This window comes from Dromiciops gliroides, chromosome 1, assembly GCF_019393635.1.
Source record: "Dromiciops gliroides isolate mDroGli1 chromosome 1, mDroGli1.pri, whole genome shotgun sequence".
In the NCBI taxonomy this organism is placed as follows: Eukaryota; Metazoa; Chordata; class Mammalia; order Microbiotheria; family Microbiotheriidae; genus Dromiciops; species Dromiciops gliroides.
The window spans coordinates 450,247,886-450,272,919 of NC_057861.1; the positions used below are offsets into that span (position 1 = coordinate 450,247,886).

The following is a 25,034-nucleotide window of genomic DNA, read 5'->3' on the forward strand; positions in this document are numbered from 1 at the left end:
CAATTTCGGTAATGTCAGTATATAATGACCATCTTGATTTGAAGTGCCAGTTTTTAGATCAAGATGGGCACTAAATACTGGAACTGTTTCCAGGATTTTAGATGGAAGGAGAGGGTGGCTTCTATAGATATTATCCAATTAGTTTCTTTGCAGCTTTCATATTTTTCTTAGTATAGTCAAGATAGATTACTTATTTTTATTATAAGAAAGCAACACAAACTGTCACAGTAATTTGACATTGCTGTGGCCCCTCTTTTTTCCTTTGCAAATTAACATCTACAATCCTTCCTTCCTTCCTTCCTTCCTTTCTTATCTTTCTTTTTTTTTTTTTGGAAGAGTCTATGACTCAAATTAATTATCTTCATTAACCAGATCAATATTAAGACATGGCAGGTTTTCACTAAGGACAGTTACTTAAAAGAGTTTTAAAAGACATAGGCATTTTAAACATTAAGGCCTGGTCAATATTTAGTAGATGCATCAGAATGACCATCGTAGATGATAGTACTGATTAAAACAGCCAAATCAACTATGTGGTAATACATGTATATTGTCTCATTGGCAATAAAATTAATGGACAGGTTTCCCTTAGTCTTTTTTTTTTTTTGATCTTACTACACAATATAGTTGTAGCCCATGTGAAAGAAAATCAACCTTCCAAAAAAACCATCTAGTGGATTACACCAGTGGATAAAAGTACTTTACTTTTGATACCTCATTACATGTGATACCTCATGTTGTAGTTGATTTCAAAGATGGATTTGTTTTCCTTCAAAAAAGCAACTATTTTTCTTTATGCATAATCCTATATTCTGAATACATTTTTAAACATATCTAACAACTAGCACTCAATTCTTTACAATAATAAAGATGCCCTGCTGGGCAGATAACCCAAAGTGATAGATAATTTTTAAAAAATTAAACAATGTGTTCCCAGTGATTCAACTTTGACTTTGGAATGGAATCAGAGGTGTTAGACTCAGGTGGCTGTATGTGGCAATTAGGAGATATTTAACAAAAAGAGAAATACAATAAGACATAGATAATGTTAATTTGTAGTTTTCTAAATCAACATATCCTTCAGGGATCACTTTCCCTTTGAGTTTGACACCATTGGATGACATTTTTCTTCCCAAAAGGTTTATCTTTTTAAATATGTTTGGCTTCAGCTAACATTAAATTTTTTTTTTGAAGTATGTATAGACTAATGAGAGTAAGTGGGGAGGGCTGTGACAGAAATATGTGATATGGAATCTAATTTGAGATTTTAAATTATTCATGGATAACACACAATGTAACCACAAAATTCAACCAAAAATCGAATGTGTGATTCTTCTGTAAGTACCTCTACATTTTTTTAAACCTCAACCACCCTCATTCTTACAATTTACTGAGAACTAACACTAATCATTGCAGCACTTTGAGTTGGAGCAGGAACATTGGACTAGGAGCAAGATAATCTGGGTTCCAGTCTCAGCTATGCTACTAACTGCTGCAATTTCACTTGGGCCTTATCTTCATAATATGGAAAATTTGGACTAATTGTACTTCAACTTTATGATTTTATGAAAACTGAAACTTCTGACACTCCTTTTGACCCAAATCATCTCTAGTGTCTCTCCAATTAAATATTTATTTACTGTTTAATAATAACAATATCTTATTTCCACTGAGAAAAAAAGTTGCTTCAAGGTCACCATCGTGATGACTTTCCATTGAAATGTAATTTTATGTGAGGTGGACAAATATTCTTTGACTCATGATCTTGGTACTTTTAATTCTTTCTGGCTCACACAGGTTCAGCACCTTCGCTGCCCCTTCTGTCCCCACCTCTCCCAGTTATCAATACAGTATTTAAATAGAAGAGCTTCAAAAGTGCCTGGGAAAATGATTTTCTAGTTTTTCACACTATGGTAGGTTAATTTTCATTTTCTGGTTAGAGGTCTGGCCTATCTTACTCCACCCTTCTCTCTCCTCCTCCTACCTCTCTATATTAAAACAGCAGTGCACTGCCTGTCTGCTTTTAAGCCTGGCCCACGCTGGGTGTAGCTCTTGAAGTGAGCTTTAAAAAATTATTTTAAAGTGAGCTGGGGTGGTTGCCACAGCAACCCACCCTGAGATGAAGAAAGGCTATAGATTAATCTACCCCTCAAGATTATTCAACGGTACAGTATTTGCTCTTCAGTCAGAATACTTTTTCAATACATATACTTTATAATTGAACATAAAAGTTCAGCATGTTTAAAAATAAGATATAGATTGAAAAAGCAGTAATTTAAATATATTTTATAATCTCTTTGATTCTTGCAAAGGAAAAGATGCATATAACTTTTTGTAAAATGAATTAATTGTAAAAGATACTAGCAAAGGTAGGCACTGAAAGCTGACACATGAACTTTAAATAAAATGGCATGCCATTATGAAAATGGTATAATGTAGAGCAAGTAATGATGATATAAAACCTTTGATACTGCAGTACCTATAGGAATACAATGCAATAGTTTATCAGCTCAACTTTGAACAAATAACTCTACATTATAGTTAATACAATAAATAGCAGTCACTCACCACATTCACGTCTTTATTGTCAAAACCATCGGCCTTCAATTCTTTCCTTAATTTCTTACATGGAAGTTACTTCACAGTTTTCAACTCTTCTTAGGCACCTTAAAAAATGAACATAGATGAGGGATATTATGTTAAAATGCAGGTCTTCATTAATGAAAAAAATTATTTGAATAGATTCCTTTTAAAAAGGCTAATTTGAAGTGATGTTTATATTGTATATACATATTTATATTAATTTAATTTAATTTAATTTCTATCAATTAGCCAACATTTGCGGGAAAATACACAATTATTATTAAGGATTCTCCTAAGCACAATTTTCAGAGCAGAAATATTGCCAAGCATTTGCATTTTACAATGCACTAGATGGTGCCTAAGAAGACAAACAGTAAATCTGCTCCATAAGAAACGTTTAATGAATGTAAAATCTGTATCAAAGTAAAGGTCTGTCATGTATAATTACAATACATTTCATCTTTTAGAATATCATTTTCACATGTTTCTAAAACATCCTTTTTTTACCTTTGCTTTGGTGCTTGAGATGACCATGTTGATTAAAGGGGAGAAATTAGGTTGATCACATCCAAAGCTAACAAAATTTATCACATTAGCTTTTGCATGCAATAGCAATTGCTGAAGGTAATTTTGTAATCTGTTAAAGACCTTGGAATAGATAGGGGTTCAATAGAACACACCCTCAGACTACTACTCTCCTAAATGACCTTTTACTCACAGGAATTGTTTTATGGAGCTGAATAAAAAAGGGGGGCAGAAATCACTACTTTAAGCCTGATTCCATGGTCTTGGGCAAGTAACTTTACCTTTATCAGTATTTCTTGGCTTCAAAAATGGATTGTTGTCAGACAGAAAGAACTATCCTGGACTCTGTCAATCAATAGCTCCATCAAGATAAACTTTTCTATTCTATGAATAATAATGATTTTTATGGTAAAGTTTCATTCATATTTTAAAAACATTTTAGAGGGTTAAATTTCCAGGGGTCAGTCAATAAACTTTCTATTACCATAGATGAATTAATCTGGCCTGTTCTTTTTAGAAAGGACTTACGGGCAAGAGGAATTCACAGTAGAATCAAAGTAAACTAGTTTAAAGTATATATGCTTTGCCACAGGGTTGTGTGTCATATTAGTTGACTTGTCAGATATTTATACTATTCAGGAGTAAATTTTATAATACAGAAAGTGAGAATGATAGTTATGCAAACAATTATCTTAGAGAAATGTTGATTTTAGGAAACAAAGTCAATAAAGAATGGTCCTATGTCATTTTATGATGTCTTTAGCAAAAAGGCCTTTCTTCTGAATACAATGACACCATGACCTGACCAATAATTGGCTTTTATGCATATTAGATATATATTTTTATATTAAAGTTAAACATACACATTGAAGAATTTAACTAAAATTTAATCCAGCAACAAGTCCCTTCAGTAGACATTTACTTACTAAGCACCTACATAGTAAAAGGCATTGGAGATATAAAGAATTCCTGCCCACGAGGCGTTTACCTTCTACCAATGGCTGAGGAATGAAGCATTCCCTGAGATAATTAGATGCAAGGTAATTTAAGAAGGTCGAGAAGACTGAGCAGAATCAGGGAAGGTATTAATTTTAACTTCATTTCCTTAGAAGACTTTTAATTGTTCACAAGAAAACCGATTTTATGTCATCTCTCGAGATGTCACAGACACCCAATTCCAGGAATGAATGTTCACACTTCCCCTAGAGAGTTCTGTCAGATATTTTCTTCCCCCATACAAATTGAGTTGCCCGTGTGTGCGCGTGTGTGTATTGGGGGTGGTGGTGGTATATGTGTCTTTCTTAACTGTTGTTAAACATCCTCTCTCTTTTAGGGGTTAATAAAGGAAAGGGCCAGAGAGAATTAGGTACTTGGACCCTGTGTAGTAGGTATGGGACACAGATTTAGTTCAGACGTGTGCTCCTCTTAAAGACCTAGATACAAGGGCCGTCTCTGGCTGCAGTAGTCTTTTCTCCACGGAGTTATTGATTGCAGGCAGCTCCAGTCCTACCACAATAATTCGTGTGGCCACTTCACCCGTGCTGACTCTGTGTTCAGCAAAAACGCTCTGGCTGTGAGACATCCAATTTTTCTCCCTCCACTTCTCCTCCTTAACTCCCACCAACAACATACTCCTCCCTCTGCCCGCCTCCCCCCTTCCCCCATCCCCGGCCCCAATTCTTTGATGCCGGCGGGGCTAAGGGTGAAGGCTCTGGTGAGCGGCTGCACTCCCGTGTCAATTCTAAAGCTCTGAGGCAGAAACTAGTTGGGGGGTTAGTGCCACGTGGGACCCCGGCGTGAAGGAGGGCTTAGTGTCTGAGTATGCTGGGGGCACTACCTTGCCAGTCGGGAGGGGTCCAGTTAGGGCCATTTCTAAGCTGGGGAAGGGTGAGTGACAAGGCGTGTGTGTGTGTGTGTGTGTGTGTGTGTGTGTGTGTGTGAGAGAGAGAGAGAGAGAGAGAGAGAGAGAGAGAGAGAGAGAGAGAGAGAGAGAGAGAGAGAGAGAGAGAGAGAGAGAGAGAGAGATGTATGTGTTGGGGCAGGGAGAGATAGAAAGTGTCGCTTCGCGAAGGCGACAGCTGAGAAGAGAAGATGCCGCGTTGCAAGCTTGAGGAGCGAGCACTCTGGGCAAATGGGGATGCAGGGAGTGAGAAACCCTAGGTGGGCATGGGGGAAAGGTTGGAAGGTGGCGGGGAGAGAAGCTGCAGAGTTGCAGGGCTAGCTCGAGTCCTTTCTAAATTAGAATAACTTCTCCAGAGTGCTCGCTTGGTACACTCTAACACAGCAGGGGAAGAGAACCCAGGGAGCAACGTAGGCGACCCAGGACCACACGGAAAGAAACGAGCCACGCTCCGCTGCTGCTCTTCCCTTCGCCAGCTGCAGGCGGTCTGGTCTAGATGCTTTGCCTATCGGAAGTCATCTCAGGACTGTGCAGGAACCTCAGGAGTGTGGGAGCCGCTAGGGCAGAGTCTAGTCCCCTCCCTAGTGCCACCCCCGCCATATTTCCTTTCTCCCCGACCTCTCTCCCACGCACGTCTCTAGAGTATGTGTCTGGAAGAGGTGGATAGGAAGATGGACTGAGGGACCCTGAGACTTTGACTTTGTTGTCATCCCAGGGCATTGATTCACTATTTCAGGTCGTCCACCTCTGGGACGACTAACAGCAAACAGCTGGCGGCGGCGGCGGCGGCGGCAGCAGCAGCAGTGGTTGCTAGTGATGAACCAATGAGAAAGACTTTCTCAGAACAGGAGAGCAGAAAGCTACTGTTGGTGGGCTAGAAAGAGTAGTCTGTCCCTCTCCGCCCTCCCCCAATCCCGTCCGCTTTTTTTTTTTTACATGCAGGACTAGCGTGGTATCATAGTTATTGTACAAATGTCATCACTAAACCAAAAATATTTTAGCTGGTGAGAGCAAGAGATCTGGTTGTTTGGTCTGCCCCGAGAATCATCACAAGTTCCACCAAAAACCTCTCCAATAGGTTAAAAAGTCTACTTCGCACTCAAAATAAACTTTTCCAACTGTGTTAAAACTGAATTCATCAATGAAGTGATTAAAAAACCATAAAATTATTTTTGGATACAGTATATATGTGCTTTTAAAACTGTCCTCTGGAGGCAACAGAAGAGGAGTAAAATGCTTTGCAATTTATAATTCCAAAACTTTATTTTACAGTTTCTTAACATTTCCACTATAAATCACTAGTCTTGGTAGTTTATATCTGGATTAGATGAATTCTTTACAGAAATTTGTCATGATTTATATTCTCAGAACAGGAGCACATTTTTTTCCCTTCAAGCTTAAAAAATTAAATTATTTTAATGTGGTAGTTCAGAATAGAATTAGATTCAATCAAACGGAATCAAGAAAAAAGTAAGTTGCACAGACACCCAGTCAAATTAGCAAATTATGTTTGACCATAAAACAAAATTTTATAATAACTTTCCTAAAAAGAATTAATCATACAACACATTGACATCATTATTATTGTTTTAGGGTCCTCAGACAATTCTTCTGAAATGAGATTTTCCTTTCAAGATAAAGGCCTAAAGTGCTCAGCCAAGTGTTGGAAAAAAGGGTGCTGCATAAATTCAGGTTGGGTTTCTTAAAGAAATAGAATATTTATGTATGTGTCATATATATATATATATATATATATAACATTATTTGGACACACTTGTGTTTGAATTTATTAGAGTGAGATTTGGGGGGAAAAAGTGCAATAGTATCCATGTAATACATATTTCAAGTCAAACATTTATAAATAAACATCTAGAAAATACTCCAGGTTTCTTAATTTCCAATGTAACAACAATAGCAATAATCACAATAATAATGCACACACACATAGTTACCTATACACACACACATACATGTATATACACACCCATACCCAACTTTAGGGTCTGCAAAGCACTATATTTATCTCTCTTTATATTATCTCATTTGCTTTTCAAAATCATTCATTTCCCCTTAATTATCCAATCCATCCAAATTGTCTTCCCTCTTCAGGCTCCTGCCTTTGTACTGGTACTCTCTACTCCCAGAATCAACTCCCTCCTAAACTCTACCTCATATAATCTCTTTTCCTTCAAGACTGAGCTCAAGCACTATCTTCTGTTATCCTTCCTGATACCCCCAAAGGCTAATGCCCTCCCACTCAAACCACTTTGTATTTGATTATTTTGGAGGTGTTCTATAGACACACACATCTATCTATCTATCTATCTATCTATCTATCTATCTATCTATCTATCTATCTATCTATCTATCTATCTATCTATCTATCTATCTATCTATCTATCTATTGTCCTTAATAGAATATAAAATCCTTGAGGATAGAGATTTAAAAAAATTATTTTGTATTTGTATACTCAGCATCTAGCACAGTGCCTAGTGCATAGTAGGTATTTATTAAATGCTTTTTGATCAGTTAATTTAAAACCAAACACCATATTCCCTTGCTTTGCTTAATGCTGATTGTTTGAATTTTTTATCATTATTATTATCTTTAATGTGGGAGTAGCATTTTTGTCCTTTTCTTGGTCTTATTAATGCAAACTGTTCACCTATTGTAATTATCCTTATCCTTTGTTTTTGAACCCCTCTACTGTTTAGGCAAAAACTACATAATTTCTAGACACACTAATATTCTTATTTTATGAAAAGTTTCGAGTCTATATTTTGTGATTAGGTGAACTTTATAGTAAATCAAGCCATAGTCTGTGAGAAAAGGAAGATTCTAAGTCTTTATAAATATGAAATTCTTTTCATCACCTATGTTTCTGATGAAGTAGGTGGAGGGTATATAATTAATCAGCATTTTCATAAGTATCTTTACTATTTTCTAAATATATGAATTGTTTTTAGCTTTATAACTTTGTATATGTAGAGGTGAAGGTGGGATGGAAGAGGAGTTTTTTTTCTTCTCTTTCACAACCTTACAATGTTTATTGTAATGTTTATACATATACACCTATGTGTGCATATACATATAGACACACATATACACACATTTGCTGCCAAAGACAGTCTGAAAGTCCACAATTTTTCATGGACAATATTGGGACAAACTGGCTTTTCAGAAGAACCCATGTATGTGACCAACTGTGAATTATCCTCCTGCAAATGAACTATTGGTTTTTTAATTTCTTATCCTACATGCTGTATCTATCAATATTGTGAATTGGGGTTGCCACAACAGAAAGAACTAGGGACATAGGAAAGTGGGGATGAAGGTTTGTTTTCGAAGTGATTGCATTGTCTCTTTCACACACACACACACACACACACACACAGGCACACATATACAGGAAGAGACAAAATGCCTGTAGGATATTCCCTGCCCTCATTGTCATTTGCTAGGGGTGCCTCTTTTCACTTGAGAGTTATTTTGTTGTTGAAGAGACACAGGAAACCCTAAGCCTCACCCTTCTTCTCCCTGGCTGACCTTTGGAATGTTGCTGTCAGCCAGGAAGACGCTGATATCTTCAGCCCCCTGCCAGCTTAAATTCTTTAAGGGCAGAACCTGCTCAGAGTGTCTCCTGATGTCATTCCAAATGCCTGATGGCCATCTATGGCAATTGGGCTGGGCAGAAGCATGCTGGGAAGCCAGTGCCTGTGGAATGCCTAATGTGGCATTCTGTGACTGCTGCAACCCAGGAGAAGTTCCCTGTTGGGCTCATGATCAACAACATCCACAGCTGTGAGGGGCAGGATATTCACCAACTCTCAAAAAAAAAATAATGGTAGCAGTAGCCATATTATGTTATTGATTTTAATAAAACCTATTTGGGGACAATTCCCATTGATTTCATGGTTGTTATAAATAAATATCATGGGAAACACACTGACTCAGAGAGTCTAGTAAAAGAATTTACACATGGCATTTACCCTAAATCTTTTTAAAGAATCTAGGACAAAGACCTTCCCCCCTTTTATCTACAGGTAATTTTTATAAGCTATTTCATCAACATACAATTAGATGATGGAGAAATTTTCAAAATTTCTCGGGATTTCATAATTATTTTATTCAGAATTTCTTTGTTTTATTTTGCTGTTGCTGGGCAATGAGGGTTAAGTGACTTGCCCAGGGTCACACAGCTAGTAAGTGTCAAGTGTCTGAGGCCAGATTTGAATTCAGGTCCTCCTGAATCCAGGGCCAATGCTTTATTCACTTATTCAGAACTTCTAATAATATTGTTAAACAGAATGATATTAAATTATTTTTAAGGGAAAATCCTGCAAAGAAACATTTGATATTTTTCTGTATTTTTGATTACTTGTAAGGTAAGTAAATACTTATATGCATATCTATTAGATATTTTTTATTCACATGCAACTAATTTATTTTATTCACATACAACTGATTTATGTGAAGTGTACATTGTAGTTTTTGGAAGTGAGTCTCCAAACCTGATTTTCTATTGATTTTTTAATTCATTAAGTAAAGCCCTTCCAGCTCTCAATGTATGCTCCCATGATTCTCTGTAACACTTTCCTATATGTATCTTTCTCATATTCTCTTCACTGTCCTTCAAGTCTCACTTAAAATGCCATCTTCTAAAACAAGCCTTTCCTCAAAGTCTCTTGATGTTAGCTAATACTTCCCTCTACTATCATCTCCAATTGTTCCTGTATGTATCTTGTTTTGACACAATTGTTTGCATGTTGTCTCGCCCATTAGATTGTGAACTTCTTGAAAACAAGAACTGTCTTTTGCTTTTCTTTGTATCTTTAGCCCTTAGCACATGGCTGAAAATTAGTAGGTACTAATAAATGTTTATTTACTTGACTTATTGACTTACTGATTATTTTTTAAATATCCTTGAAAAACACTACTGTCCTTGGAAAGTGTAATGAAGTAGTCTCTCAGTAAAGCTAAAGAAGGCAACAAGAAGTATAAACATTGTGATTTACAGGTATCTGTCCATAAAGTTGGTCTTACCAAGCTAACTGAGCTATATTATTATCTTAGTAGCTCCACCCATCCTGGTCCTATTATATCCTCCAATTTCTATAAAGCCTGATTTTTAAACTTTTGTAGTTCCAGTTTTGGTTGCTCAGTAATGCACCTTCTATTTATAACATTTTGGCCTTATGTAACTTTTCAATTGGTGATGTTTGTTGATTTCCCCCTTTCCATCCCTGGTTTAGCACACCACCTTTGCTTCTGAAATAATACAAACACTGTGGTAGTGTGGATCTACAGCTAGAACTGTGTTTACACCTCACCTTCATACTTACTAGCTGTGTGACCAAGGAAAGTCACTTTCCCTCTTTGAGTTTCATTTTTCTCATATTTAACATAATAATAGCAACTACGTCATAGGATTGTTGTGAGGATCAAATAAGATACTGCACATAAAATGCTCCATAATCCTACAACATGGTGCCCCACAAGATTCTGCCCTTCCTATGCTCCATATTTTTTAGACTCCAGTTTTGAAAAAAAAAAACAACCCTTTATTCTTTGGAATCTTTTTTATCTTTATTCTTTAGGGTCCTAATTTTTTGGATTGCAGATGACTAATGTGATAAACAACAACTATGACATCCTCATGTTTATAAGGAGTTTTATGGATTTACAAAGCACTGCATGAGTTTTGGGAATGTATAAATGTATTTTTTTGAAACATAAGATATATGTACAGCTTCCTTATATTATTTTCTAGTATCTACTTAAACTTATTTTGAAATTTCTATAATGCAATTATGTATATAAGTGATAATGTGGCAAGGAAAATAATGGAATTATAGTGATGCTTAATTCTTCTCCATAAAGATCCTTTATAAAGGGACTTAATGGAGATTATACCCTAATCCCAAAAAGTAACTCCAATAATACAAACAGTATAAGGATGATTTTTAAATTTTCTAATTCCATTTCAAAGATTTTAAAGCATCTACTATGTATAAGATCCCATGCTAGATTCTATAGGAGATCCAGAGAAGAATAAGACAATGACTTTCCTCATGGAACTTACAGTCTAAAAAAGGTAAATATCAGAAGTAAACAAATTGCCATAGTAAACTCCCAATTTTGTCATAGGAATGCTGCAAAAGAGGTCAAGTAAAGGACAATGGGAGCATACAGAAGGAAGAAATTACTTCTGGCTGACAGGATGAGGAAAGGTTTGTGTAGGAAATGGGGAAATAGCCTGGAAGGATGGATTGAATTTTGACAGACAGAAAATAAAGGAAAGGCATTCCCAGTATTAGAAACAGTATAAACAAAAGCACAGAATTAGGTATGTTCAGGGAATGACAAGCATACTGGATCATAGGGTGCATGAAGGGAAGAAATGAAGATATAAAGACATGTTGGAACTAGACTGTAATTGCCATTTATACTTTTTTGTAGGCAATAGAGAGGCAGTGATTGAGATTTTTTGATGTGCAAGTGTGTGTGTGTGTGTGTGTGTGTGTGTGTGTGTGTGTGTGTGAAGAATTTGCTGCAGGAAAATTATTCTGGAGGGTGTATATAGGGTATTAGGATGTATTGTAAGTGAACAAACAGAGGAAGATATTTAAATTGGGAGACTATTGCATGAATGTAGGAGAGAAGCAATGAGGATTAGATCTAGGGTAGTGGCAGTGGGATATGATTGGACAATGGAGAGAATCATTATGGAAACTGAACTGCCAGAATGTGGTGATGAGATGAGTATGGAGATAAGGGAGAGGGATGTATCAAGATGGCTGCAGTTTATTGCTTGAGTTATTCTGGAAATGATGGTGCTGTTAACAGAAATAAGGAAGTTAAGAGGAAGAAGTGATTTTGAGGAAAAGCTTTGGACATTTAAAATTTTAAGGGTACACAGCTCATCTAGGCAGAGAGTTCTAGTAGGTATTGTAGGTAGGAATGTATGATCTAAGGAAAGGGGCTGAGACTCAATTTCATAAGGTGATAGTTGTGGTCACAGCATTAAATATCTTTATCCAGAGAGAAAAAAGATTGAGTTTTTATGATTGTCTAATCTTAAGCCACAGCCGGAAAAGGAGGAGGGAGTACAAAGAATGAATGGTTAGCAAGGAAGGTGACAAACCAAGAGAATAGATTATTGTGGAACCCCAGAGAAGGAGAGAATTTCAAGGAGATTTGATAGGGGCAAAAAAAAAAAAGAGAATATATTGAAGACTAAGAAAAGAGTTCTAGATTTGTTGGAGATTGTGGCTTATGTTCACGAAACCAGTTTCAGTAGAGTGGTAGTGAAGGTAGAAGGCAGACTTCAGGGGTTAAAGATAGTAAGGAAAATTATCAATGGCATTCTCTTTTCTTTTCCCCAGAAACCTCTACTGATGGAGTAGAGGTTTTTCCCTTCCCTCTTTATATTTGAGTCATAGGGTCATATGTCAGATGTAATCTCCCTGAGGGCAGAGGCTTGGCCATTTTTCATCCTTCCCCCCCCCCTTCCTTAGTTCCTTACACATAGCAGAACTTGATGAGTATTCATTGAATTAAATGGAATTGCATTATATTTGATTAGTGTGCCAGTAAAGCTTGAGACAAGTAGAAACCATGTTTCTACTTCCAACAGTTATGTTCATGGATGTCTCCATGGGGAAAAATAAGAGCTATTGAGTGCCAACATAGGCCATCTCTCATTTGAGGGTGAGAATTATGGAAGTTGGGATCATTTCCAGGGTATTGCAGATCTAATACTTTGTATAAATGGAAGAATTAAGCCCATTATATGTTTCAGGAGACAAGCAAATATGACATCAGAAATGTCTAGGTATGGTTATTTTGTGTAATAAATGTATCCCTTTGGATAGAATTGTGAACAAAAGTAGTTGTAAATGTATAATTTTGTCTTTTGTCTGAGAAAACTATGGAGAAATACACCCAATCTCATTTTTCCTTTTGACCCCTTCATTTTTCATTATTAAAACCACCCCCTTCTTCCAATCTTCCTGACTCCCTTTAATTTTACAAAGATATAGTGGAATGTAATAAATTATAAAGAACATTTTCAGTGAGGTTGGGGAAAAGATGACTCATTAAGTTGTAACTTTCTTGTTGCCTGTAGATTGCAACTTCCTTGACTTCCATTTGCAGCACAGTGACTGTTACTGTGTACTGAATTATTGAGCTACATTTTCCAATTTGGGGTGGTGGTGGTGGTGAGGCTCATTTTTTAAAAATTTCAGGATACTGGAATGTTTCTAATATTTTATTGCTCCAGTTCCCTAAATGGTTTCTGAATTACTTGAAATAATTGATATCCCTTCCAAATGTGCTGAACTTCCAAGGATAGATTGCATTTTAATACAATATGACTCAAAATTTCCTTTTTCATTCTGGTTATTATTATTGATAATGTTTCCATTATTTGTAGACAAAGATGAAACAAGATGGGAAGCAGGCAAAAGGAAACTCCTCCCCAGTCTAGCAATGTGCTTGGAATTGTTTGGCCAATAGTGGTGATGCATTTTGGTCCTCCCTAAACATCATAACTAAGTACTTTTCACAAAGATTGGCCTTGTGTAGCTTCCAAGGGGACAAAACCTTGGATGTGAATGGCATTCTGTTGTAGTGGAAGAGTGTTAGTCAGAAGAACTGGGTTCAATCCCCACTCTGCCACTCACTGGTTTTGTAGCCCTGGACATCATTCCCCTTCAGTAATACACACTTTCCTCATTTGTAAGATGAAGATCTAAGGAATCACCAGGCCTAACTTTCAATCTTAGCCAACCTTTTACACATTGTCAACATCCTCTAGCAACTTAAATAGCTGTCACAGTAGTTTACCAGACATGAGGAGACTTCTTGGTGGGAGTGCCTTCCAGCTCTAGATTCATGATCTCATGATGAAATAATCAGATGAAGAGGTATGTAGGGCTCTAAATATTCATTCACACTTGTCTGTTCTTTGAGCTGGAAAAATTGGCAGCTTCCTATAATTCATAATTTTAAAATCCACATGAATAATAATTAACCTGTAAGTTTTACCCAAGGACTACTCTGCCAAGGATATCTAAAAACAAATAATATGTAATGTCCATGTGTGTTATAAAGAGTTTATCACAAAACTAGGGCTCCTTTTTCATTCCAGTTATTACTATTGATAATATCCAGTTCAGGCCTTATTTCCATTTCTGGAAGCAAAACTGGTCAATGTTCTCTATTGATGTCCTTTTACTACTACATTCATCATGTCCTCTGCTTTTCTTATTACTTTGGAGCAGGAGAAAGAACTGTTTTAAGAGCAGAATAAAGTTGTGGAAGAACCTTAAGCATCTCAAAACTGAGATGAAACAGATTGGCATGGCTCTTGGATCAAAGATAAGTGTGATTCCTGTTTAATGTTCATGTTACTGTGCTTCCTAATTGTTCTTTTTTTTTTTTTTTGGTGAGGCAATTGGGGTTAAGTGATTTGCCCAGGGTCACACAGCTAGTAAGTCTTACTTGTCTGAGGCCGGATTTGAACTCAGGTCCTCCTGAATCCAGGGCTGGTGCTTTATCCACTGCAGCACCTAGCTGCCCCCGCTTCCTAATTGTTCTAATGGCTTCTGGCCCACAAAATTTAGAACTCAATTATATGAGGAATGGGTATAAAGTAATGTGATGGATTTTTAAACATAACAATGTATATATCTAAATAACATCTAGTCCTTTATACACTGCTTAAAGTTTTACATGTAATATTTTTCTTACAATACTGTGAGGTAGGTAGTATAAATGTAGGGTAACAAAGCTTGAGAGACTTGTTGTGTACCACATATAGATACTAAAGTCAGGCATTCAGGCCAGGTAGGTGAAGATCTTGAGTTCACTTAGCTTTTCTTCTGATTTACATTCTTTTACATGTCAAACCAGAGAGTCTTGGGACTTTTTAATCCTAAATTAGGTATACATCAGGGACAAAGGACATTGATTTTGGTGTCTTAGGATAGGAATAGTTAAAAGAAAATGATATGATCTTAGCATAAGAACAATCTCCTGGCGCCTTGCTTAGCTGGATGTGGTGGCTCATAGCCTTTGTATATGATTAGAGGTTCATAATTTTTTCGATCACTGTACCTTAGCAATTGGGAGCTGAGATGGCCAGTAGGTGGTCCTAAATAAATGGCACCCAATATTTAGTAGGAGAGAGAAGCTCAGTTACCATGTATACTCAATGGAGATACCCAGAACTGAATAATGAAGATGGATAATAAAAACATTTGTATGATAGAATCAAAGATGTTGTTCTGGAAGAGACCCTTCCATTTGCTTTAACCCCTTCATTTTGTAATTGAGGAAATGGGGGACCACGGAGATTAACTGACTCATTGTAGGTCTCACAAGTAGAAAGCCACAAGACAAGCAGCAAATACTAGACCCATGAAGTGCTGCAACCAGCCAAGAGTAAGAGTAAGTAACTCAGTTACATCAACAGAAGACATCAGTGGCTTTGTAGCACCAGAAGCCTGGGGTATATGGGAAAACTATTCTATTGCTATTTTTTATTACTATCCTATTATAAATGGTTTCGTTTTGAACTAATTGTATTCTCTTGCTATCTAATAAAAGTAAATATGGTTTGTCAGCTACAGTTTTGAGTGGATATTGACCTATTTTAATTTGGGGTAGCCTTCTGGGGGTCCAATGTGTGAGAGGGGAACACCTATTATATATATTATACACACACACACACACACACAAACACATATACACATACATACATGTGTGTATAATATATAGGGAACACCTACTATATATGTGTGTGTGTGTATCCCTACTTTATAAATTTGGAACCTCAGGCAAAGGAAAGTTAAATAATTTGTCTTGGGTCACTTAGCCAGTAAATAGTAGAGATAGGACTTGAACTCATTCTTATTCTAAAATCAAGGCTCTGTATAGCACACCATTGTTGTTTTTGTTTGTCTTTCATTCTTTAAGAGGACTAGGACAGATGTCATGACTTGCAATGAACTGAATTTAATTGAGGAAGGGCTGTGCAAAATCAACAGCCTCATTTTCTTCTCTAGAGCCATCTGGTTCCAGTGGCAAGATATATTATCAGGACTGGAGATGCCCCCAAGATGTTTTTTTAAGGCAATTGGGATTAAGTAAATAGCCTAGGGTCACACAACTAGTAAGTGTCTGGGGTCACATTTGAACTCAGCTCCTCCCAAATTCAGGGCCAGTGCTTATTCACTGTACCACCTAACTACAACATCTAGCACATCATGCTGTGTGTTCAAATGACTTGTCTCCTTTACATTTGTAAGGACTTCTTGCATTCAGATGAAGGTTTTGACTCTTGTTGGCCTGTAAAATTCCTTCCAACATAGAACAGGATTCAATGAGTTTAATGATATTTCTATGTACTGTCCCAAATATTTCTGGAGCTCTGCTTTAGAACACATTTAGGACAAATTGCTATGAAAAAACCTCACTGGTGGAAAATTTTCTTCATTTGAGAATCAATTTTATTTTGGGAAGTAGTTGAAACAAAACTCATTATCTTTCCCCCTAACTGCACCCCCACCCCATCCTACCTTGTTTATTACTGGAGAGGGCAACAGCATTCTCCCAGTCCTTCAGGCTCAAAACCTAGAAGTCAGTTGTGACTCCTCACTGTATTTTATTCCCCATATCCAATCTAGCACCAAGACCTATTCATTTCACCTTTTCAAAATCTCTCAAATATACCCCCTTCTTTCCTCTGACACTGCCATGACAAAACTTATTCCTTCACATGTGGATTATTGTAATAGCCTGCTGGTGAGTCTGCCTGCCTCAAGTCCTTCCCCACTCCAATCAATTTTCCATTTATCCACTAAAATGATTTTCCTAAATCCCAGGTCTGACAATCCCCCTCACCCCCAATAAACTCCAGTGATTCTCTATTGCCCCCATGGACAAATACAAGATGTTGGTTTTAGTATTCTAAACCCTTCATAACCCAGCCCCCCTCCTATCTTTGCAGTCTCCTTACATCTCACCCCCCAGCATGTACTCTTTGATCCAATCACTCTGGCCTCCTGCCTGTTGCACAAACAAGACAACTCCATGACACCCTATTCCAGGTATTATCCCTGATTTTCTCCCATGTCTATAATGCTCTCCCTCCTCAACTCTGCTTTCTGGCTCACCTGGCTTCCTTTAAGCAAGACTTTCCCCAACCTCTTTTAATTCTTTTTTTTTTTTTTTTTTAGTGAGGCAGTTGGGGTTAAGTGACTTGCCCAGGGTCACATAGCTAGTAAGTGTTAAGTGTCTGAGGCCGGATTTGAACTCAGGTACTACTGACTCCAGGGCTGGTGCTCTATCCACTGTGCCACCTAGCCGCCCCACCTCTTTTAATTCTAGTGTCTTCTTCCTTCTGTTAATTATTCCCTATTTATCCTGCATATAGCTTATTTGTATATTTTTGTTTGCATTTTGTTTCCCCTTTTAGATTCTAAACTCCTTGAAGGCAAGGATTATCTTTTGCTCCTCTTTGCATCCCCAGTGCTTAGCACAGTGTCTGACACATAGTAGATACTTAATAAATATTCACTGATTGATTAATTGATTGATGAAACCAAGAAACCCAAATTTTAATTAAAAAGAGACATACCTATAAATTATGAAACATTTTCTCACAAAAATTGAAAATAGTTTCAAAGGGAACTCCAACATGTTCTGAGAAAAGATAATATTACCAGAACAATAGCTTTCTAGAGTTTAAAGGTTAGCACTAATTTGTATGATTCAGATTTTTATCTTGTTATTTCCTCCATCTAGAATGATACCTTACAAATAGTGACTGCTTTATAAATGCTTATTGAATTGAAAAATAAGTTCTGATATGCTTTTTAAGGATAATCACTTTATAGTCAGACATCATAAATTCAGAGTCTAATTGCTTTTCAACTAATGGTATCTTACATTTCTACAATGTTTCCTAGTTTACAATAGTTTTATATTATCTCATCCTATCTTTTTTTTTTTTTAAGTGAGGCAATTGGAGTTAAGTGACTTGCCCAGGGTCACACAGCTAGTAAATGTTAAGTGTCTGAGGCCAGATTTGAACTCAGGTACTCCTGACTCCAGGGCCGTTGCTCTATCCACTGTGCCACCTAGCTGCCCCATGTTATCCTATCTTTACAACCCTATGAGGGCAATAGTAAAGATATTGTTTCTACTCTATAGATGAGGAAATTTAAGCCTTGGTAATATCATATGATTTGCTCAATATTGCATAGTTTTTGAGTGCCAGGACTAGAAGTTCCTGTGTTCTGAGTTCTATGTTATGGCCCATTTCACTTGACAAAATTTTCTTTTCTGACCTGCCTTTCCTCTGTTAAATGACATTTGAAGTCTCTTGGACATATGGATGCTATTTCTCATCCTTTACTTACTTTCTCTTCAACTGCTATAATGATATTCAAATGTAAGAGGTACACAGTAAATGCACGTGGATGGATTATTTATTAGATCAGTTTCACCAGCTCTTCTCAATTATATATTTTCATGGAAAATTGGGTGCTTCATATATTAAAAGCTGACCACAAGGTAGTCATTTTAAGAATTTGTTGACAACTTCAAGGACTAGAGAAATTGATTTTCCACTGCCTTGTGGCGGCTATAGTCTCTGAATTTAGGAGATGATGCACGATGCTTAGAATCAGATATAGCCATTAGCCATCTTTGTAGGTAAGGAAATATTATGCAGGGATTTTTTTAGTTTGGAAAGAATAATAATATTGAGAAAAACATTGCTGATATAACAAGGAACACTTATGATAATAGAAGTGAGTAAAATGATACATGTAATCGTAGTCCCATTTTACGTACTCATATGGATCACTACCAACAGTAGTATAGAACACAATGCTAGTTTCCTCAGCCTTGAACATCTCGACACTGAAGTCATCCTTTACTATAGTTGGTCACTAAAGTACTGTGGTTTCTGTGGTAACAAGCCTTTTATTGATTAGCAATCCTGCTTAGGACTCCAGTAATTACCATCATCCTCAAAGCAGTCAATGGACAATTGGCCTCTCCACCTCACTATAACAGCTACCATGGGGATAAATATTCCTGGGTATCCAGCTTTTCTCATGCTGGTACCCACTAGCCAAAATGAACTTGACGTCCTTTATGTAATGCCAGACACTGTTAAAGCTTAGAACTGAGGAAGTTCTGACTTTAACTGCTATTCAATAAATGGCAGTTTTGTGGTCTGGGCAAACATTTTCAAGTTGGCTTATGGCATGGGAAATGGGAAATATATATTTTTAAACATTCCAGAATTGCCCCCTAAATTTTTAAAGCTAAAAATACTATGTGATCACAAGATCTCCCCAGCCCCTCCATGTTCAACTCTTAATTATTTGAAGTTATATACAGTAGTATAGTTTTGGGGTCAGGTTAGACCTATATATTCTATTTCCTTCAATAATTTGCTACAACTAAGCCTTGCTCTTTAGGGATAGGATTTAAGTCATTATTACCATTAATTCCTCATTCTGGAGTTTTCATAACTATTGGTGATGGCATGGTGGGTGATTTCATCAATGTGTGGAAATCCTAGTGTTGAAATTCAATCAATCGGTAAACATTTATTAAGCATCTACTATATTCCAGATCCTGTGCTAAGCTCTGATGATCAGTAATTTGTCTAATACTTAACATAAGCACACATGTAGACTTGGAAGGGACCATTGTCCAAATGAATAAACTACCTCAGAGGTCTGACTTGCCTATTGTCATATACAGTGTCAAAGTTGGATTTGAATCCAGATATTCCCAACTCCAAGTTTAGCATTCTAATCTTTATGTCTTCCTATCTCCTTTCTTAAATGTATAGCTTAGACTTTTATGCTTATGGAGTAGTATGGATCAGTTAGAGGTTAACTGACTTGCACATGGTCACAGTGTTATTCTAGGTCAGAAGCAGGGCTTGAGCCCAATTCTTCCAGACTCCAAGGCTGACCCTCTGTCCATCACACTGTTATCTCTCTCTTCATGGCTAGAGCTAAAGTTAAAAATCTATTTTTATGAATTGTGAAATTCTTTGCCTTGCTAGTTCATACTCCCTAGCTGTAACTTCATCCATGTCAGTACCTTGGTAAATGCTATTTACTGTTACCTTCCAACTCTCTTTCTGTCTGCTATATCTCCTTGTATTTTCTTTGAAGTTTGGATTTTCTTTCAGTTTGTTTTGGTAAGGGCCAACCCCCTTATTTCCCAATAGGGTGTGTATCCTATGTCAAATACAAGGAGACTTGTGAATATGTTCTGCAGACAGCTACTAGAATCATTAAAGAGTGGCTCACATTTATAAAGCATTTTATACCTTCCCAAGAACAATCCTATAAGGTATGTAGGACAGGTTTTACTGTCTTTATTTCACACATAAAAGGATTGAGATTCAGAGAGGTTGGTATTTGAGCATAGTCATAGAGCTAGTAAAGTCCATAGCTGGGACTTGAACTCCATTTTCTTTCTCCAAGGCTAGTATTCTGATGGTCACACCAGAAGCTGGAAGAGCATGGCTATTGGGTCAGTAATAGATGGAAAGTAATTTGTATTATCCACTGATTTTACTGTTTAAATATTGATCTGTAGGATAATCTGTCACTTGGATTATCTAAGTGTTAATGTATTTACAGCTGCAAGAAGGGGGCTTGCCAAAGCTGACAGGAGCACATTGATGTGGCCCAATGGTGGCATACTATTTCCCCTTTAGCTCCCTCTGTAGGTTCCAAGAAGCACAGGAAGACTTACTGAACTTCCATGAAAATCAATTGCTTTTCATGTAAATTAAGATATATAAGGCAAACTAAATAGAGAATAAAGGAAAAAAAAAACACCTCATTGTCTTTGCACTCTAGACCCACATTAGAATGCATTTGGCTGGCGGAGAGGGGATAACTAAAGTTCCCTATCAATTGGTTTGATCAGAGATTATAATCTTGACTTTGGCTTCACTTGAGTTGAGCTTTACTGATGTCTACGTTTGACATACTGTAGAAGAGAATTGGTTGACACAGGACATGGAATACATTCTCAAAGGCTCTATGTGAGTAATGGTTGCAATAAAAAAGAAAGTATTTTCAATTCAGAGTTAAAGTACTTGAAATCAATTCTAAGGTCTGCCACTTACCAGCTATGTGACCTTGGGCACAAGTATTCAAAGCATTAAAGTATTTGAGCCTCCATCTCCTCATGACCCCTAAGGTCCCTTGAATCTCTAAACTATGGAATTTGGGGGGTAGTCTGTGGAAAATTGAATGATGATATTTGTCTCATAGGGTAATTATGAAAATAGAATTAGAAAACAAGAGTAAAGTACATCATAAATTACAAAGCATGTGAGCTAAATATGTGAAATAGGAAGAGGAAAAGAAATTAGATTAGGAAAAATAAGAGAGAATGGGACAGGTAGGAAGTAAAAAACTTTACCCCTTTCCATATATAATCTATTTAAAATCCCACTGGATTAAGGTTTGGTCAAGACTGCTGAGTAACATGTAATTTTTAACTACACTCATTTACATATTGCCCACTGACAGCTGATACCTGTCAATCAGACGGACTGTCAATGTAAATTGCATGTGAAAGACCAAAATATTTTGCTCTCCTCAAAACAATGAGCATTTTTTTTGCCTGGTACCTTCACTTTGCTACAACTAAGCAGTTTTACATGGTACATTTTGTTGGATTACTTTCTGGGGAAGTTTTCCAATAAAGAAGTCAGTTCATATATGTGTATATGCTGAATGAGATGAGGGCTTAAGAACCATATTTTTGAGAATTAAAAAGAATTTTTTTAAAAGTCTTTTTGCATTACATAGTTTTAAAATACTATATAAATAAGTTCATTTTTTTCTAGTATAAATAGCCTTTATCAAAAAATAGTATACATTGCAAATAAATTCTAGCATTAAGATTCTTAGGTTTTAAAATTATTTCTAGAGGGCATTATTTGTCATGCTATTATTTGTTGCTTTTATTATTATTTCCATCCAAGTTGCAGCTAAAAGACATTTACGTGTATTTGTGATTGGGAATCTAGAAGTTTTTCTGATGCAAAAGAAAAAACCATGGCTGTGAGTAGAACTAGTAGTTAAGATTTCTCATAATTGAAAAGGAAATACTGAAAGCAGTAGTTTTGTAAGCATATGAAAAAATGGAAGGTGTTTATAATGTTTAAATACTTTAAGTATTTTAACAGTAAAGCATACCTACTGTGACAAAGAATTGAAAAGTAGGTGGGGATAGTTCAGACTTCTTTTTAGTATTTATCATTTTATTTTTGATAATAGAGAAAATTGATAATCATAATGAATAGTAATACTGATAAAATCAAGAGATGATTATAAAGTTAGTTTTTATCTGAAAGTGATCTGTTCTGAAATTTTTATTATGTAATCATCATCTGGCAAATTGAATAGCCCTATCATTTATTAGTATAGTATTTAAAAGCAATTTAAAAATAATTTTCATGTGCATTGACATACAGGCTTACCTTTTTACAATATATTAAATTCGTGTAAGCCATTCCTTTTAATTGTTGTAACCCAGATTCTAGCAAGAACATAATTAAATATTTTGGAGATAATAGCACACCAAAATAATGGCTCTTAGATACATTGTATTTCTTTCTTGGACAAATATGTAGATGTTATCTGAAATACATAAATGGTTTTTACTATTTTCCAAATACATACTATATTCAGGTTTGGAGTTATTTAAATATATAATCATTCATTACTAAAAGTATATAAATGCAGATAATACATCTTTTACATGAAAATGTCAGGTTTTTTTTTTCATTGAGCATAAGTAATTTCTACAGTTATTCAATAATTTTTGACTAAAAGAAAACCCCAATAAAAGCAAATAACATTATTTTAAATAACGATTAAGCCAAAAAATAATTATTAAGCCAGCCTAGAAGAAGATGACCTTTGGGGAACAGTTTGACAAGAAATGTCAAGTTTCTATAACTATAGTTTTTTTCCCTTCCTATTATGCCCCCCCAAAGCAAGTTTCAGTTAATTAGTTTGTACTTCAAACCATTCAGAAAAACTGTAGTAACCCAAATAATCAAATATCCAAAATATCAAATTAAAACAGCAACGTCAGCAGAGGGAGTAATTTATATTGAAAGGGAAAGCTCCATTTTTAGGTACTAAACAGCCCCCATAATCTAAAGAATTGATTGTTTGCATAGTAATTTTTAGTAATTTAGTAATTGTTGGTCAATATATAGTCTTCTTAATCTTCTAGATACATTAGGATATGTTGCTGGAAAACATGAGATTTGGTCACTGGAATGATTTTATAGCTTTACAATATAAAATCTCTGCTTCAAACCATTCATTTTTTTATTTAAATAAATGTTTTCAATTTACTTTAATTCAACAATTTGTAAGAAATGTTGTGAAGCATAGTTGAAAGAACAAGTTCTTAAATAGTATTGTTTAAAGAATTCCTTTTCAAAAATGTCCTGATGTGGTTTAATTTTTCATGTTGCTTTTCATTAATTAAAATTTTCTGAAAATATTTTTCTAAACTTTTGAATTCAAGAAATTAAAATACAAACTATATAAACTTCTTTGACAATTAAGGATGTGAAAAGATATTCTAGTAATATCTTTTACTGAAAATAAATTTACTTTTCCTACTCTTAAGTCATTTAAAATAACTGGTCAAGGGCATATTTTCCTTTTAGTTGTTATATTCTCAGAAGATGTTTTCAAAATGCTAAAAAAAGAAAAAAAGTTAAACAGGTCCACTGCCAGATAGTGTTTTTAATCATATACACACATGCACACACACACACAAACAGTATCAAAACATAGGATAGTTTAAAATAACTAACTAAATAAATGTGCATATATATTTAAGTTCACATTAACTGAAACATGACTTTCCATTAAAAATTGCTCAGAATTAGACAAAATGATAAAATGAAAATCTGTTTGTCTAAACCACCTAATGTAACTATTTGGTTGACTCTCCAGTCTTCAAATATTGAAGGGTAGAAGACTACAAATTCAATAATTACCTATTTGCTTTTCAAAATAAAACTTTTCAAAAGTTTTTACATAAGTAAAAATTATAGACTAGGTCTACTTGAAACAGGATGCAAGTTGATTATGTAGTAGAGTAGTACTCATCTCCTGCAATTTCACCATCTCCATTAAGATGGATACCCAGGAAATAGGTCTTTCTAGATATAAAAATCAACTTTTGAAGATCTTAAAAAATAAATTTTGTTTATAAAAACTCACCAGTGCCTTTATGCTTCTCCAGGAAGTCGTACCCGTCAGCACCTGCTGAGGGTTTTGTTGACAAAACTCTGACAGGTAAAAAAATTCCTGCAGAATAAAGCCAGACCAGCTGGCTTTGAAGAGAAACCCCCCAGTTTGGGTTGTGTTTGCTCCGGTCTCCTTTTCTATGAAGACAGAGGCTTTTCCCCCTTTGGTTGTTGAGCCGCAAGTTGCGTGATGCCTGTGCACAAGTGTCTGGCAGGACTCAATGCACCTGTTATTGCCACTCTGGAGTAAATTTAGCTGTAAATGGTATCACTGACAACTAGACCTTTGTCAGCTCTGGCAAAAGAACACAGAATTACTGTCCCCCAAAACTATGTTGCAAGATCAAATGGAAAATATCAAATCAGTAGCCTTATCCAAAAATCACTTCTAAAAAAAAGAAATTACTTTCATATGACAAAAAAAGTTTCCTTCTTTCCCATAGACTTTAAAATTACATTTCCAAGAATAATCTCAGAACAAGACAAGTTTTTGTTCTATTAATTGTGGCTGGAAACTTTTTAATGGAAACAGCACATACTTATTTCATTTCAGGTTATTAAATTGTGTTAAGTATTAAAAGTTGGTTGCCTTTCTTTGCTCAAAGTCATTTGTTCTTTTCAATCCAGAGAAATATTAGAAGGTTAAAATTTCTCAAAGAGGAGGTATTAATCATGCTACCAAA

General features: G+C 35.8%; 1 protein-coding gene across 2 annotated transcripts in view; it reads right to left on the reverse strand.

Annotated features, from left to right (window-relative positions):
* Positions 1–24,492, reverse strand: part of MEF2C (myocyte enhancer factor 2C) — a 219,029-nt gene extending 194,537 nt beyond the window's left edge. For both annotated transcript variants that reach the window (XM_043962357.1, XM_043962343.1), the window contains exons 1-2: positions 24,326–24,492; positions 2,569–2,666 (exon numbers count right to left, since the gene is read on the reverse strand). The gene's annotated coding sequence lies outside the window, so the exon portion shown is untranslated. The remainder of the gene's footprint in view (positions 1–2,568; positions 2,667–24,325) is intronic.
* Positions 24,493–25,034: the final 542 nt, after the last annotated feature.